Below are 20222 nucleotides of genomic sequence, written 5' to 3'. Positions count from 1 at the left end.
TATAACTCTAACCTATACAGACCAGGGACTGACCATCCATTATAACTCTAACCTATACAGACCAGGGCCTGATCATCCATTATAGCTCTAACCTATACAGACCAGGGACTGATCATCCATTATCACTGTAACCTATACAGACCAGGGACTGATCATCCATTATAACTGTAACCTTTACAGACCAGGGACTGATCATCCATTATAACTCTAACCTATACAGACCAGGGCCTGATCATCCATTATAACTCTAACCCATACAGACCAGGGACTGACCATCCATTATAACTCTAACCTATACAGACCAGGGACTGATCATCCATTATAACTCTAACCTATACAGACCAGGGACTGATCATCCATTATAACTGTAACCTATACAGACCAGGGACTGATCATCCATTATAACTCTAACCTATACAGACCAGGGCCTGATCATCCATTATAACTCTAACCTGTACAGACCAGGGCCTGATCATCCATTATAACTCTAACCTATACAGACCAGGGACTGATCATCCATTATAACTGTAACCTATACAGACCAGGGACTGATCATCCATTATAACTGTAACCTATACAGACCAGGGCCTGATCATCCATTATAACTCTAACCTATACAGACCAGGGCCTGATCATCCATTATAGCTCTAACCTATACAGACCAGGGACTGACCATCCATTCTAACTCTAACCTATACAGACCAGGGACTGATCATCCATTCTAACTCTAACCTATACAGACCAGGGACTGATCATCCATTATAATTGTAACCTATACAGACCAGGGACTGATCATCCATTATAACTCTAACCTATACAGACCAGGGCCTGATCATCCATTATAACTCTAACCTGTAAAGACCAGGGCCTGACCATCCATTATAACTCTAACCTATACAGACCAGGGTCTGATCATCCATTATAACTCTAACCTACACAGACCAGGGACTGACCATCCATTATAACTCTAACATATACAGACCAAGGACTGACCATCCATTATAACTCTAACCTATACAGACCAGGGACTGACCATCCATTATAACTCTAACCTATACAGACCAGGGCCTGATCATCCATTATAGCTCTAACCTATACAGACCAGGGACTGATCATCCATTATCACTGTAACCTATACAGACCAGGGACTGATCATCCATTATAACTGTAACCTTTACAGACCAGGGACTGATCATCCATTATAACTCTAACCTATACAGACCAGGGCCTGATCATCCATTATAACTCTAACCTATACAGACCAGGGACTGACCATCCATTATAACTCTAACCTATACAGACCAGGGACTGACCATCCATTATAACTCTAACCTATACAGACCAGGAACTGACCATCCATTATAATTCTAACCTATACAGACCAGGGACTGACCATCCATTATAACTCTAACCTATACAGACCAGGGCCTGATCATCCATTATAACTCTAACCTACACAGACCAGGGACTGACCATCCATTATAACTCTAACCTATACAGACCAGGGACTGATCATCCATTATAACTCTAACCTATACAGACCAGGGACTGACCATCCATTATAACTCTAACCTATACAGACCAGGGCCTGACCATCCATTATAACTCTAACCTATACAGACCAGGGACTGATCATCCATTATAGATCTAAACTATACAGACCAGGGACTGATCATCCATTATAACTGTAACCTATACAGACCAGGGACAATCATCCATTATAACTGTAACCTATACAGACCAGGGACTGATCATCCATTATAACTCTAACCTATACAGACCAGGGCCTGATCATCTATTTTAACTCTAACCTATACAGACCAGGGACTGACCATCCATTATAACTCTAACCTATACAGACCAGGGACTGATCATCCATTATAACTCTAACCTATACAGACCAGGGACTGATCATCCATTATAACTGTAACCTATACAGACCAGGGACTGATCATCCATTATAACTCTAACCTATACAGACCAGGGCCTGATCATCCATTATAACTGTAACCTGTACAGACCCGTGACTGACCATCCATTATAACTCTAACCTATACAGACCAGGGACTGACCATCCATTATAACTCTTACATATACAGACCAGGGACTGATCATCCATTATAACTCTAACCTATACAGACCAGGGCTTGACCACCCAATATAACTCTAACCTATACAGACCAGGGCCTGATCATTCATTATAACTCTAACGTATACAGACCAGGGACTGATCATCAATTATAACTCTAACCTATACAGACCAGGGACTGACCATCCATTATAACTCTAACCTATACAGACCAGGGCCTGATCATCCATTATAACTCTAACGTATACAGACGAGGGACTGATCATCCATTATAACTCTAACCTATACAGACCAGGGACTGACCATCCATTATAACTGTAACCTATACAGACCAGGGCCTGATCATCCATTATAACTCTAACCTATACAGACCAGGGACCGACCATCCATTATAACTCTAACCTATACAGACCAGGGACTGATCATCCATTATAACTCTAACCTATACAGACCAGGGACTGATCATCCATTATAACTGTAACCTATACAGACCAGGGACTGATCATCCATTATAACTGTAACCTATACAGACCAGGGCCTGATCATCCATTATAACTCTAACCTATACAGACCAGGGCCTGATCATCCATTATAACTCTAACCTATACAGACCAGGGACTGACCATCCATTATAACTCTAACCTATACAGACCAGGGACTGATCATCCATTATAACTCTAACCTATACAGACCAGGGACTGATCATCCATTATAATTGTAACCTATACAGACCAGGGCCTGATCCTTCATTATAACTCTAAAGTATACAGACCAGGGCCTGATCATCCATTATAACTCTAACCTATACAGACCAGGGACCGACCATCCATTATAACTCTAACCTATACAGACCAGGGACTGATCATCCATTATAACTCTAACCTATACAGACCAGGGACTGATCATCCATTATAACTCTAACCTATACAGACCAGGGACTGATCATCCATTATAACTGTAACCTATACAGACCAGGGCCTGATCATCCATTATAACTCTAACCTATACAGACCAGGGCCTGATCATCCATTATAACTGTAACCTATACAGACCAGGGACTGACCATCCATTATAACTCTAACCTATACAGACCAGGGTCTGATCATCCATTATAATTGTAACCTATACAGACCAGGGACTGATCATCCATTATAACTCTAACCTATACAGACCAGGGCCTGATCATCCATTATAACTCTAACCTGTACAGACCAGGGCCGGATCATCCATTATAACTCTAACCTATACAGACCAGGGTCTGATCATCCATTATAACTCTAACCTATACAGACCAGGGCCTGATCATCCATTATAACTCTAACGTATACAGACGAGGGACTGATCATCCATTATAACTCTAACCTATACAGACCAGGGACTGACCATCCATTATAACTGTAACCTATACAGACCAGGGCCTGATCATCCATTATAACTCTAACCTATACAGACCAGGGACCGACCATCCATTATAACTCTAACCTATACAGACCAGGGACTGATCATCCATTATAACTCTAACCTATACAGACCAGGGACTGATCATCCATTATAACTGTAACCTATACAGACCAGGGACTGATCATCCATTATAACTGTAACCTATACAGACCAGGGCCTGATCATCCATTATAACTCTAACCTATACAGACCAGGGCCTGATCATCCATTATAACTCTAACCTATACAGACCAGGGACTGACCATCCATTATAACTCTAACCTATACAGACCAGGGACTGATCATCCATTATAACTCTAACCTATACAGACCAGGGACTGATCATCCATTATAATTGTAACCTATACAGACCAGGGCCTGATCCTTCATTATAACTCTAAAGTATACAGACCAGGGCCTGATCATCCATTATAACTCTAACCTATACAGACCAGGGACCGACCATCCATTATAACTCTAACCTATACAGACCAGGGACTGATCATCCATTATAACTCTAACCTATACAGACCAGGGACTGATCATCCATTATAACTGTAACCTATACAGACCAGGGACTGATCATCCATTATAACTGTAACCTATACAGACCAGGGCCTGATCATCCATTATAACTCTAACCTATACAGACCAGGGCCTGATCATCCATTATAACTGTAACCTATACAGACCAGGGACTGACCATCCATTATAACTCTAACCTATACAGACCAGGGTCTGATCATCCATTATAATTGTAACCTATACAGACCAGGGACTGATCATCCATTATAACTCTAACCTATACAGACCAGGGCCTGATCATCCATTATAACTCTAACCTGTACAGACCAGGGCCGGATCATCCATTATAACTCTAACCTATACAGACCAGGGTCTGATCATCCATTATAACTCTAACCTATAAAGACCAGGGACTGACCATCCATTATAACTCTAACCTATACAGACCAGGGACTGATCATCCATTATAACTCTAACCTATACAGACCAGGGCCTGATCATCCATTATAACTCTAACCCATACAGACCAGGAACTGACCATCCATTATAATTCTAACCTATACAGACCAGGGACTGACCATCCATTATAACTCTAACCTATACAGACCAGGGCCTGATCATCCATTATAACTCTAACCTATACAGACCAGGGCCTGATCATCCATTATAACTCTAACCCATACAGACCAGGAACTGACCATCCATTATAATTCTAACCTATACAGACCAGGGACTGACCATCCATTATAACTCTAACCTATACAGACCAGGGCCTGATCATCCATTATAACTCTAACCTATACAGACCAGGGACTGATCATCCATTATAATTGTAACCTATACAGATCAGGGACTGATTATCCATTATAACTCTAACCTATACAGACCAGGGACTGATCATCCATTATAACTCTAACCTATACAGACCAGGGCCTGATCATCCATTATAACTCTAACCTGTACAGACCAGGGCCGGATCATCCATTATAACTCTAACCTATACAGACCAGGGTCTGATCATCCATTATAACTGTAACCTATACAGACCAGGGACTGATCATCCATTATAACTGTAACCTATACAGACCAGGGCCTGATCATCCATTATAACTCTAACCTATACAGACCAGGGCCTGATCATCCATTATAACTGTAACCTATACAGACCAGGGACTGACCATCCATTATAACTCTAACCTATACAGACCAGGGTCTGATCATCCATTATAACTGTAACCTATACAGACCAGGGACTGACCATCCATTATAACTCTAACCTATACAGACCAGGGTCTGATCATCCATTATAATTGTAACCTATACAGGACTGACCATCCATTATAACTCTAACCTATACAGACCAGGGTCTGATCATCCATTATAACTCTAACCTATACAGACCAGGGACTGATCATCCATTATAACTCTAACCTATACAGACCAGGGCCTGATCATCCATTATAACTCTAACCCATACAGACCAGGAACTGACCATCCATTATAATTCTAACCTATACAGACCAGGGACTGACCATCCATTATAACTCTAAACTATACAGACCAGGGCCTGATCATCCATTATAACTCTAACCTATACAGACCAGGGCCTGATCATCCATTATAACTGTAACCTGTACAGACCCGTGACTGACCATCCATTATAACTCTAACCTATACAGACCAGGGACTGACCATCCATTATAACTCTTACATATACAGACCAGGGACTGCTCATCCATTATAACTCTAACCTATACAGACCAGGGCTTGACCACCCAATATAACTCTAACCTATACAGACAGGGGCCTGATCATTCATTATAACTCTAACGTATACAGACCAGGGACTGATCATCAATTATAACTCTAACCTATACAGACCAGGGACTGACCATCCATTATAACTCTAACCTATACAGACCAGGGCCTGATCATCCATTATAACTCTAACGTATACAGACGAGGGACTGATCATCCATTATAACTCTAACCTATACAGACCAGGGACTGACCATCCATTATAACTGTAACCTATACAGACCAGGGCCTGATCATCCATTATAACTCTAACCTATACAGACCAGGGACCGACCATCCATTATAACTCTAACCTATACAGACCAGGGACTGATCATCCATTATAACTCTAACCTATACAGACCAGGGACTGATCATCCATTATAACTGTAACCTATACAGACCAGGGACTGATCATCCATTATAACTGTAACCTATACAGACCAGGGCCTGATCATCCATTATAACTCTAACCTATACAGACCAGGGCCTGATCATCCATTATAACTCTAACCTATACAGACCAGGGACTGACCATCCATTATAACTCTAACCTATACAGACCAGGGACTGATCATCCATTATAACTCTAACCTATACAGACCAGGGACTGATCATCCATTATAATTGTAACCTATACAGACCAGGGCCTGATCCTTCATTATAACTCTAAAGTATACAGACCAGGGACTGATCATCCATTATAACTCTAACCTATACAGAGCAGGGACTGACCATCCATTATAACTCTAACCTATACAGACTAGGCCCTGATCATCCATTATAACTCTAACCTATACAGACCAGGGCCTGATCATCCATTATAACTCTAACCTATACAGACCAGGGACCGACCATCCATTATAACTCTAACCTATACAGACCAGGGACTGATCATCCATTATAACTCTAACCTATACAGACCAGGGACTGATCATCCATTATAACTGTAACCTATACAGACCAGGGACTGATCATCCATTATAACTGTAACCTATACAGACCAGGGCCTGATCATCCATTATAACTCTAACCTATACAGACCAGGGCCTGATCATCCATTATAACTGTAACCTATACAGACCAGGGACTGACCATCCATTATAACTCTAACCTATACAGACCAGGGTCTGATCATCCATTATAATTGTAACCTATACAGACCAGGGACTGATCATCCATTATAACTCTAACCTATACAGACCAGGGCCTGATCATCCATTATAACTCTAACCTGTACAGACCAGGGCCGGATCATCCATTATAACTCTAACCTATACAGACCAGGGTCTGATCATCCATTATAACTCTAACCTATAAAGACCAGGGACTGACCATCCATTATAACTCTAACCTATACAGACCAGGGACTGATCATCCATTATAACTCTAACCTATACAGACCAGGGCCTGATCATCCATTATAACTCTAACCCATACAGACCAGGAACTGACCATCCATTATAATTCTAACCTATACAGACCAGGGACTGACCATCCATTATAACTCTAACCTATACAGACCAGGGCCTGATCATCCATTATAACTCTAACCTATACAGACCAGGGACTGACCATCCATTATAACTCTAACCTATACAGACCAGGGACTGATCATCCATTATAACTCTAACCTATACAGACCAGGGACTGATCATCCATTATAATTGTAACCTATACAGATCAGGGACTGATTATCCATTATAACTCTAACCTATACAGACCAGGGCCTGATCATCCATTATAACTCTAACCTGTAAAGACCAGGGCCTGACCATCCATTATAACTCTAACCTATACAGACCAGGGTCTGATCATCCATTATAACTCTAACCTATACAGACCAGGGACTGACCATCCATTATAACTCTAACATATACAGACCAAGGACTGACCATCCATTATAACTCTAACCTATACAGACCAGGGACTGACCATCCATTATAACTCTAACCTATACAGACCAGGGCCTGATCATCCATTATAACTCTAACCTATACAGACCAGGGACTGATCATCCATTATAACTCTAACCTATACAGACCAGGGACTGACCATCCATTATATAACTCTAACCTATACAGACCAGGCACTGACCATCCATTATAACTCTAACCTATACAGACCAGGGACTGATCATCCATTATAACTCTAACCTATACAGACCAGGGACTGACCATCCATTATAACTGTAACCTATACAGACCAGGGCCTGATCATCCATTATAACTCTAACCTATACAGACCAGGGACTGATCATCCATTATAACTCTAACCTATACAGACCAGGGACTGATCATCCATTATAATTGTAACCTATACAGACCAGGGCCTGATCCTTCATTATAACTCTAAAGTATACAGACCAGGGACTGATCATCCATTATAACTCTAACCTATACAGACTAGGCCCTGATCATTCATTATAACTCTAACCTATACAGACCAGGGCCTGATCATCCATTATAACTCTAACCTATACAGACCAGGGACCGACCATCCATTATAACTCTAACCTATACAGACCAGGGACTGATCATCCATTATAACTCTAACCTATACAGACCAGGGACTGATCATCCATTATAACTGTAACCTATACAGACCAGGGCCTGATCATCCATTATAACTCTAACCTATACAGACCAGGGACTGACCATCCATTATAACTCTAAACTATACAGACCAGGGACTGATCATCCATTATAACTCTAACCTATACAGACCAGGGACTGATCATCCATTATAATTGTAACCTATACAGACCAGGGACTGATCATCCATTATAACTCTAACCTATACAGACCAGGGACTGATCATCCATTATAATTGTAACCTATACAGACAAGGGACTGATCATCCATTATAACTCTAACCTATACAGACCAGGGCCTGATCATCCATTATAACTCTAACCTGTAAAGACCAGGGCCTGACCATCCATTATAACTCTAACCTATACAGACCAGGGTCTGATCATCCATTATAACTCTAACCTATACAGACCAGGGACTGACCATCCATTATAACTCTAACATATACAGACCAAGGACTGACCATCCATTATAACTCTAACCTATACAGACCAGGGACTGACCATCCATTATAACTCTAACCTATACAGACCAGGGCCTGATCATCCATTATAGCTCTAACCTATACAGACCAGGGACTGATCATCCATTATCACTGTAACCTATACAGACCAGGGACTGACCATCCTTTATAACTCTAACCTATACAGACCAGGGCCTGATCATCCATTATAACTGTAACCTATACAGACCAGGGCCTGATCATCCATTATAACTCTAACCTATACAGACCAGGGACTGATCATCCATTATAACTCTAACCTATACAGACCAGGGACTGATCATCCATTATAATTGTAACCTATACAGACCAGGGCCTGATCCTTCATTATAACTCTAAAGTATACAGACCAGGGACTGATCATCCATTATAACTCTAACCTATACAGACCAGGGCCTGATCATCCATTATAACTCTAACCTATACAGACCAGGGACCGACCATCCATTATAACTCTATCCTATACAGACCAGGGACTGATCATCCATTATAACTCTAACCTATACAGACCAGGGACTGATCATCCATTATAACTGTAACCTATACAGACCAGGGACTGATCATCCATTATAACTGTAACCTATACAGACCAGGGCCTGATCATCCATTATAACTCTAACCTATACAGACCAGGGCCTGATCATCCATTATAACTGTAACCTATACAGACCAGGGACTGACCATCCATTATAACTCTAACCTATACAGACCAGGGTCTGATCATCCATTATAATTGTAACCTATACAGACCAGGGACTGATCATCCATTATAACTCTAACCTATACAGACCAGGGCCTGATCATCCATTATAACTCTAACCTGTACAGACCAGGGCCGGATCATCCATTATAACTCTAACCTATACAGACCAGGGTCTGATCATCCATTATAACTCTAACCTATAAAGACCAGGGACTGACCATCCATTATAACTCTAACCTATACAGACCAGGGACTGATCATCCATTATAACTCTAACCTATACAGACCAGGGCCTGATCATCCATTATAACTCTAACCCATACAGACCAGGAACTGACCATCCATTATAATTCTAACCTATACAGACCAGGGACTGACCATCCATTATAACTCTAACCTATACAGACCAGGGCCTGATCATCCATTATAACTCTAACCTATACAGACCAGGGACTGACCATCCATTATAACTCTAACCTATACAGACCAGGGACTGATCATCCATTATAACTCTAACCTATACAGACCAGGGACTGATCATCCATTATAATTGTAACCTATACAGATCAGGGACTGATTATCCATTATAACTCTAACCTATACAGACCAGGGCCTGATCATCCATTATAACTCTAACCTGTAAAGACCAGGGCCTGACCATCCATTATAACTCTAACCTATACAGACCAGGGTCTGATCATCCATTATAACTCTAACCTATACAGACCAGGGACTGACCATCCATTATAACTCTAACATATACAGACCAAGGACTGACCATCCATTATAACTCTAACCTATACAGACCAGGGACTGACCATCCATTATAACTCTAACCTATACAGACCAGGGCCTGATCATCCATTATAACTCTAACCTATACAGACCAGGGACTGATCATCCATTATAACTCTAACCTATACAGACCAGGGACTGACCATCCATTATATAACTCTAACCTATACAGACCAGGCACTGACCATCCATTATAACTCTAACCTATACAGACCAGGGACTGATCATCCATTATAACTCTAACCTATACAGACCAGGGACTGACCATCCATTATAACTGTAACCTATACAGACCAGGGCCTGATCATCCATTATAACTCTAACCTATACAGACCAGGGACTGATCATCCATTATAACTCTAACCTATACAGACCAGGGACTGATCATCCATTATAATTGTAACCTATACAGACCAGGGCCTGATCCTTCATTATAACTCTAAAGTATACAGACCAGGGACTGATCATCCATTATAACTCTAACCTATACAGACTAGGCCCTGATCATTCATTATAACTCTAACCTATACAGACCAGGGCCTGATCATCCATTATAACTCTAACCTATACAGACCAGGGACCGACCATCCATTATAACTCTAACCTATACAGACCAGGGACTGATCATCCATTATAACTCTAACCTATACAGACCAGGGACTGATCATCCATTATAACTGTAACCTATACAGACCAGGGCCTGATCATCCATTATAACTCTAACCTATACAGACCAGGGACTGACCATCCATTATAACTCTAAACTATACAGACCAGGGACTGATCATCCATTATAACTCTAACCTATACAGACCAGGGACTGATCATCCATTATAATTGTAACCTATACAGACCAGGGACTGATCATCCATTATAACTCTAACCTATACAGACCAGGGACTGATCATCCATTATAATTGTAACCTATACAGACAAGGGACTGATCATCCATTATAACTCTAACCTATACAGACCAGGGCCTGATCATCCATTATAACTCTAACCTGTAAAGACCAGGGCCTGACCATCCATTATAACTCTAACCTATACAGACCAGGGTCTGATCATCCATTATAACTCTAACCTATACAGACCAGGGACTGACCATCCATTATAACTCTAACATATACAGACCAAGGACTGACCATCCATTATAACTCTAACCTATACAGACCAGGGACTGACCATCCATTATAACTCTAACCTATACAGACCAGGGCCTGATCATCCATTATAGCTCTAACCTATACAGACCAGGGACTGATCATCCATTATCACTGTAACCTATACAGACCAGGGACTGACCATCCTTTATAACTCTAACCTATACAGACCAGGGCCTGATCATCCATTATAACTGTAACCTATACAGACCAGGGCCTGATCATCCATTATAACTCTAACCTATACAGACCAGGGACTGATCATCCATTATAACTCTAACCTATACAGACCAGGGACTGATCATCCATTATAATTGTAACCTATACAGACCAGGGCCTGATCCTTCATTATAACTCTAAAGTATACAGACCAGGGACTGATCATCCATTATAACTCTAACCTATACAGACTAGGCCCTGATCATTCATTATAACTCTAACCTATACAGACCAGGGCCTGATCATCCATTATAACTCTAACCTATACAGACCAGGGACCGACCATCCATTATAACTCTAACCTATACAGACCAGGGACTGATCATCCATTATAACTCTAACCTATACAGACCAGGGACTGATCATCCATTATAACTGTAACCTATACAGACCAGGGCCTGATCATCCATTATAACTCTAACCTATACAGACCAGGGACTGACCATCCATTATAACTCTAAACTATACAGACCAGGGACTGATCATCCATTATAACTCTAACCTATACAGACCAGGGACTGATCATCCATTATAATTGTAACCTATACAGACCAGGGACTGATCATCCATTATAACTCTAACCTATACAGTCCAGGGACTGATCATCCATTATAATTGTAACCTATACAGACAAGGGACTGATCATCCATTATAACTCTAACCTATACAGACCAGGGCCTGATCATCCATTATAACTCTAACCTGTAAAGACCAGGGCCTGACCATCCATTATAACTCTAACCTATACAGACCAGGGTCTGATCATCCATTATAACTCTAACCTATACAGACCAGGGACTGACCATCCATTATAACTCTAACATATACAGACCAAGGACTGACCATCCATTATAACTCTAACCTATACAGACCAGGGACTGACCATCCATTATAACTCTAACCTATACAGACCAGGGCCTGATCATCCATTATAGCTCTAACCTATACAGACCAGGGACTGATCATCCATTATCACTGTAACCTATACAGACCAGGGACTGACCATCCTTTATAACTCTAACCTATACAGACCAGGGCCTGATCATCCATTATAACTCTAACCTATACAGACCAGGGACTGACCATCCATTATAACTCTAACCTATACAGACCAGGGACTGACCATCCATTATAACTCTAACCTATACAGACCAGGCACTGACCATCCATTATAACTCTAACCTATACAGACCAGGGACTGATCATCCATTATAACTCTAACCTATACAGACCAGGGACTGACCATCCATTATAACTGTAACCTATACAGACCAGGGACTGATCATCCATTATAACTCTAACCTATACAGACCAGGGACCGACCATCCATTATAACTCTAACCTATACAGACCAGGGACTGATCATCCATTATAACTCTAACCTATACAGACCAGGGACTGATCATCCATTATAACTGTAACCTATACAGACCAGGGACTGATCATCCATTATAACTGTAACCGATACAGACCAGGGCCTGATCATCCATTATAACTCTAACCTATACAGACCAGGGCCTGATCATCCATTATAGCTCTAACCTATACAGACCAGGGACTGACCATCCATTCTAACTCTAACCTATACAGACCAGGGACTGATCATCCATTATAACTCTAACCTATACAGACCAGGGACTGATCATCCATTATAATTGTAACCTATACAGACCAGGGATTGATCATCCATTATAACTCTAACCTATACAGACCAGGGCCTGATCATCCATTATAACGCTAACCTGTAAAGACCAGGGCCTGACCATCCATTATAACTCTAACCTATACAGACCAGGGTCTGATCATCCATTATAACTCTAACCTATACAGACCAGGGACTGACCATCCATTATAACTCTAACATATACAGAACAAGGACTGACCATCCATTATAACTCTAACCTATACAGACCAGGGACTGACCATCCATTATAACTCTAACCTATACAGACCAGGGCCTGATCATCCATTATAGCTCTAACCTATACAGACCAGGGACTGATCATCCATTATCACTGTAACCTATACAGACCAGGGACTGACCATCAATTATAACTCTAAACTATACAGACCAGGGACTGATCATCCATTATAACTCTAACCTATACAGACCAGGGACTGATCATCCATTATAATTGTAACCTATACAGACCAGGGACTGATCATCCATTATAACTCTAACCTATACAGACCAGGGACTGATCATCCATTATAATTGTAACCTATACAGACAAGGGACTGATCATCCATTATAACTCTAACCTATACAGACCAGGGCCTGATCATCCATTATAACTCTAACCTGTAAAGACCAGGGCCTGACCATCCATTATAACTCTAACCTATACAGACCAGGGTCTGATCATCCATTATAACTCTAACCTATACAGACCAGGGACTGACCATCCATTATAACTCTAACATATACAGACCAAGGACTGACCATCCATTATAACTCTAACCTATACAGACCAGGGACTGACCATCCATTATAACTCTAACCTATACAGACCAGGGCCTGATCATCCATTATAGCTCTAACCTATACAGACCAGGGACTGATCATCCATTATCACTGTAACCTATACAGACCAGGGACTGACCATCCTTTATAACTCTAACCTATACAGACCAGGGCCTGATCATCCATTATAACTCTAACCTATACAGACCAGGGACTGACCATCCATTATAACTCTAACCTATACAGACCAGGGACTGACCATCCATTATAACTCTAACCTATACAGACCAGGCACTGACCATCCATTATAACTCTAACCTATACAGACCAGGGACTGATCATCCATTATAACTCTAACCTATACAGACCAGGGACTGACCATCCATTATAACTGTAACCTATACAGACCAGTGCCTGATCATCCATTATAACTCTAACCTATACAGACCAGGGACCGACCATCCATTATAACTCTAACCTATACAGACCAGGGACTGATCATCCATTATAACTCTAACCTATACAGACCAGGGACTGATCATCCATTATAACTGTAACCTATACAGACCAGGGACTGATCATCCATTATAACTGTAACCTATACAGACCAGGGCCTGATCATCCATTATAACTCTAACCTATACAGACCAGGGCCTGATCATCCATTATAGCTCTAACCTATACAGACCAGGGACTGACCATCCATTTTAACTCTAACCTATACAGACCAGGGACTGATCATCCATTATAACTCTAACCTATACAGACCAGGGACTGATCATCCATTATAATTGTAACCTATACAGACCAGGGACTGATCATCCATTATAACTCTAACCTATACAGACCAGGGCCTGATCATCCATTATAACGCTAACCTGTAAAGACCAGGGCCTGACCATCCATTATAACTCTAACCTATACAGACCAGGGTCTGATCATCCATTATAACTCTAACCTATACAGACCAGGGACTGACCATCCATTATAACTCTAACATATACAGACCAAGGACTGACCATCCATTATAACTCTAACCTATACAGACCAGGGACTGACCATCCATTATAACTCTAACCTATACAGACCAGGGCCTGATCATCCATTATAGCTCTAACCTATACAGACCAGGGACTGATCATCCATTATCACTGTAACCTATACAGACCAGGGACTGATCATCCATTATAACTGTAACCTTTACAGACCAGGGACTGATCATCCATTATAACTCTAACCTATACAGACCAGGGCCTGATCATCCATTATAACTCTAACCCATACAGACCAGGGACTGACCATCCATTATAACTCTAACCTATACAGACCAGGGACTGATCATCCATTATAACTCTAACCTATACAGACCAGGGACTGATCATCCATTATAACTGTAACCTATACAGACCAGGGACTGATCATCCATTATAACTCTAACCTATACAGACCAGGGCCTGATCATCCATTATAACTCTAACCTGTACAGACCAGGGCCTGATCATCCATTATAACTCTAACCTATACAGACCAGGGACTGATCATCCATTATAACTCTAACCTATACAGACCAGGGACTGATCATCCATTATAATTGTAACCTATACAGACCAGGGACTGATCATCCATTATAACTCTAACCTATACAGACCAGGGTCTGATCATCCATTATAACTCTAACCTATACAGACCAGGGACTGAGCATCCATTATAACTCTAACATATACAGACCAAGGACTGACCATCCATTATAACTCTAACCTATACAGACCAGGGACTGATCATCCATTATAACTCTAACCTATACAGACCAGTGCCTGATCATCCATTATAGCTCTAACCTATACAGACCAGGGACTGATCATCCATTATCACTGTAACCTATACAGACCAGGGACTGACCATCCATTATAACTCTAACCTATACAGACCAGGGCCTGATCATCCATTATAACTCTAACCTATACAGACCAGGGCCTGACCATCCATTATAACTCTAACCTATACAGACCAGGGACTGACCATCTATTATAACTCTAACCTATACAGACCAGGCACTGACCATCCATTATAACTCTAACCTATACAGACCAGGGACTGATCATCCATTATAACTCTAACCTATACAGGCCAGGGACTGACCATCCATTATAACTCTAACCTATACAGGCCAGGGACTGACCATCCATTATAGCTCTAACCTATACAGACCAGGGACTGACCATCCATTCTAACTCTAACCTATACAGACCAGGGACTGATAATCCATTATAACTCTAACCTATACAGACCAGGGACTGATCATCCATTATAATTGTAACCTATACAGACCAGGGACTGATCATCCATTATAACTCTAACCTATACAGACCAGGGCCTGATCATCCATTATAACTCTAACCTGTAAAGACCAGGGCCTGACCATCCATTATAACTCTAACCTATACAGACCAGGGCCTGATCATCCATTATAGCTCTAACCTATACAGACCAGGGACTGATCATCCATTATCACTGTAACCTATACAGACCAGGGACTGATCATCCATTATAACTGTAACCTTTACAGACCAGGGACTGATCATCCATTATAACTCTAACCTATACAGACCAGGGCCTGATCATCCATTATAACTCTAACCCAAACAGACCAGGGACTGACCATCCATTATAACTCTAACCTATAAAAACCAGGGACTGATCATCCATTATAACTCTAACCTATACAGACCAGGGACTGAACATCCATTATAACTGTAACCTATACAGACCAGGGCCTGATCATCCATTATAACTCTAACCTATACAGACCAGGGACTGATCATCCATTATAACTCTAACCTATACAGACCAGGGCCTGACCATCCATTATAACTCTAACCTATACAGACCAGGGCCTGATCATCCATTATAACTCTAACCTGTACAGACCAGGGCCGGATCATCCATTATAACTCTAACCTATACAGACCAGGGTCTGATCATCCATTATAACTCTAACCTATAAAGACCAGGGACTGACCATCCATTATAACTCTAACCTATACAGACCAGGGACTGATCATCCATTATAACTCTAACCTATACAGACCAGGGCCTGATCATCCATTATAACTCTAACCTATACAGACCAGGGCCTGATCATCCATTATAACTCTAACCTATACAGACCAGGGTCTTATCATCCATTATAACTCTAACCTATAAAGACCAGGGACTGATCATCCATTATAACTGTAACCTTTACAGACCAGGGACTGATCATCCATTATAACTCTAACCTATACAGACCAGGGACTGAACATCCATTATAACTCTAACCTATACAGACCAGGGACTGATCATCCATTATAACTCTAACCTATACAGACCAGGGCCTGACCATCCATTATAACTCTAACCTATACAGACCAGGGCCTGATCATCCATTATAACTCTAACCTGTACAGACCAGGGCCGGATCATCCATTATAACTCTAACCTATACAGACCAGGGTCTGATCATCCATTATAACTCTAACCTATAAAGACCAGGGACTGACCATCCATTATAACTCTCACCTATACAGACCAGGGACTGATCATCCATTATAACTCTAACCTGTACAGACCAGGGCCTGATCATCCATTATAACTCTAACCTATACAGACCAAAAACTGACCATCCATTATAATTCTAACCTATACAGACCAGGGACTGACCATCCATTATAACTCTAACCTATACAGACCAGGGCCTGATCATCCATTATAACTCTAAACTATACAGACCAGGGACTGACCATCCATTATAACTCTAACCTATACAGACCAGGGACTGATCATCCATTATAACTCTAACCTATACAGACCAGGGACTGATCATCCATTATAATTGTAACCTATACAGACCAGGGACTGATCATCCATTATAACTCTAACCTATACAGACCAGGGTCTGATCATCCATTATAACTCTAACCTATACAGACCAGGGACTGACCATCCATTATAACTCTAACATATACAGACCAAGGACTGACCATCCATTATAACTCTAACCTATACAGACCAGGGACTGACCATCCATTATAACTCTAACCTATACAGACCAGGGCCTGATCATCCATTATAGCTCTAACCTATACAGACCAGGGCCTGATCATCCATTATAACTCTAACCTATACAGACCAGGGCCTGACCATCCATTATAACTCTAACCTATACAGACCAGGGACTGACCATCTATTATATCTCTAACCTATACAGACCAGGCACTGACCATCCATTATAACTCTAACCTATACAGACCAGGGACTGATCATCCATTATAACTGTAACCTTTACAGACCAGGGACTGATCATCCATTATAACTCTAACCTATACAGACCAGGGCTTGATCATCCATTATAACTCTAACCCAAACAGACCAGGGACTGACCATCCATTATAACTCTAACCTATAAAGACCAGGGACTGATCATCCATTATAACTCTAACCTATACAGACCAGGGACTGAACATCCATTATAACTGTAACCTATAAAGACCAGGGCCTGATCATCCATTATAACTCTAACCTATACAGACCAGGGACTGATCATCCATTATAACTCTAACCTATACAGACCAGGGCCTGACCATCCATTATAACTCTAACCTATACAGACCAGGGCCTGATCATCCATTATAACTCTAACCTGTACAGACCAGGGCCGGATCATCCATTATAACTCTAACCTATACAGACCAGGGTCTGATCATCCATTATAACTCTAACCTATAAAGACCAGGGACTGACCATCCATTATAACTCTAACCTATACAGACCAGGGACTGATCATCCATTATAACTCTAACCTATACAGACCAGGGCCTGATCATCCATTATAACTCTAACCTATACAGACCAGGAACTGACCATCCATTATAATTCTAACCTATACAGACCAGGGACTGACCATCCATTATAACTCTAACCTATACAGACCAGGGCCTGATCATCCATTATAACTCTAACCTATACAGACCAGGGACTGACCATCCATTATAACTCTAACCTATACAGACTAGGGCCTGATCATCCATTATAACTCTAACCTATACAGACCAGGGACTGATCATCCATTATAACTCTAACCTATACAGACCAGGTCCTGACCATCCATTATAACTCTAACCTATACAGAACAGGGACTGACCATCCATTATAACTCTAACCTATACAGACCAGGCACTGACCATCCATTATAACTCTAACCTATACAGACCAGGGACTGATCATCCATTATAACTCTAACCTATACAGGCCAGGGACTGACCATCCATTATAACTGTAACCTACACAGACCAGGGCCTGATCATCCATTATAACTCTAACCTATACAGACCAGGGACCGACCATCCATTATAACTCTAACCTATACAGACCAGGGACTGATCATCCATTATAACTCTAACCTATACAGACCAGGGACTGATCATCCATTATAACTGTAACCTATACAGACCAGGGACTGATCATCCATTATAACTGTAACCTATACAGACCAGGGCCTGATCATCCATTATAACTCTAACCTATACAGACCAGGGCCTGATCATCCATTATAACTCTAACCTATACAGACCAGGGACTGACCATCCATTCTAACTCTAACCTATACAGACCAGGGACTGATAATCCATTATAACTCTAACCTATACAGACCAGGGACTGATCATCCATTATAATTGTAACCTATACAGACCAGGGACTGATCATCCATTATAACTCTAACCTATACAGACCAGGGCCTGATCATCCATTATAACTCTAACCTGTAAAGACCAGGGCCTGACCATCCATTATAACTCTAACCTATACAGACCAGGGACTGATCATCCATTATAGCTCTAACCTATACAGACCAGGGACTGACCATCCATTATCACTGTAACCTATACAGACCAG

This window comes from Salvelinus alpinus, chromosome 16, assembly GCF_045679555.1.
Source record: "Salvelinus alpinus chromosome 16, SLU_Salpinus.1, whole genome shotgun sequence".
NCBI classification, from domain to species: Eukaryota; Metazoa; Chordata; class Actinopteri; order Salmoniformes; family Salmonidae; genus Salvelinus; species Salvelinus alpinus.
Note: the sequence above shows the minus strand (reverse complement) of the source record.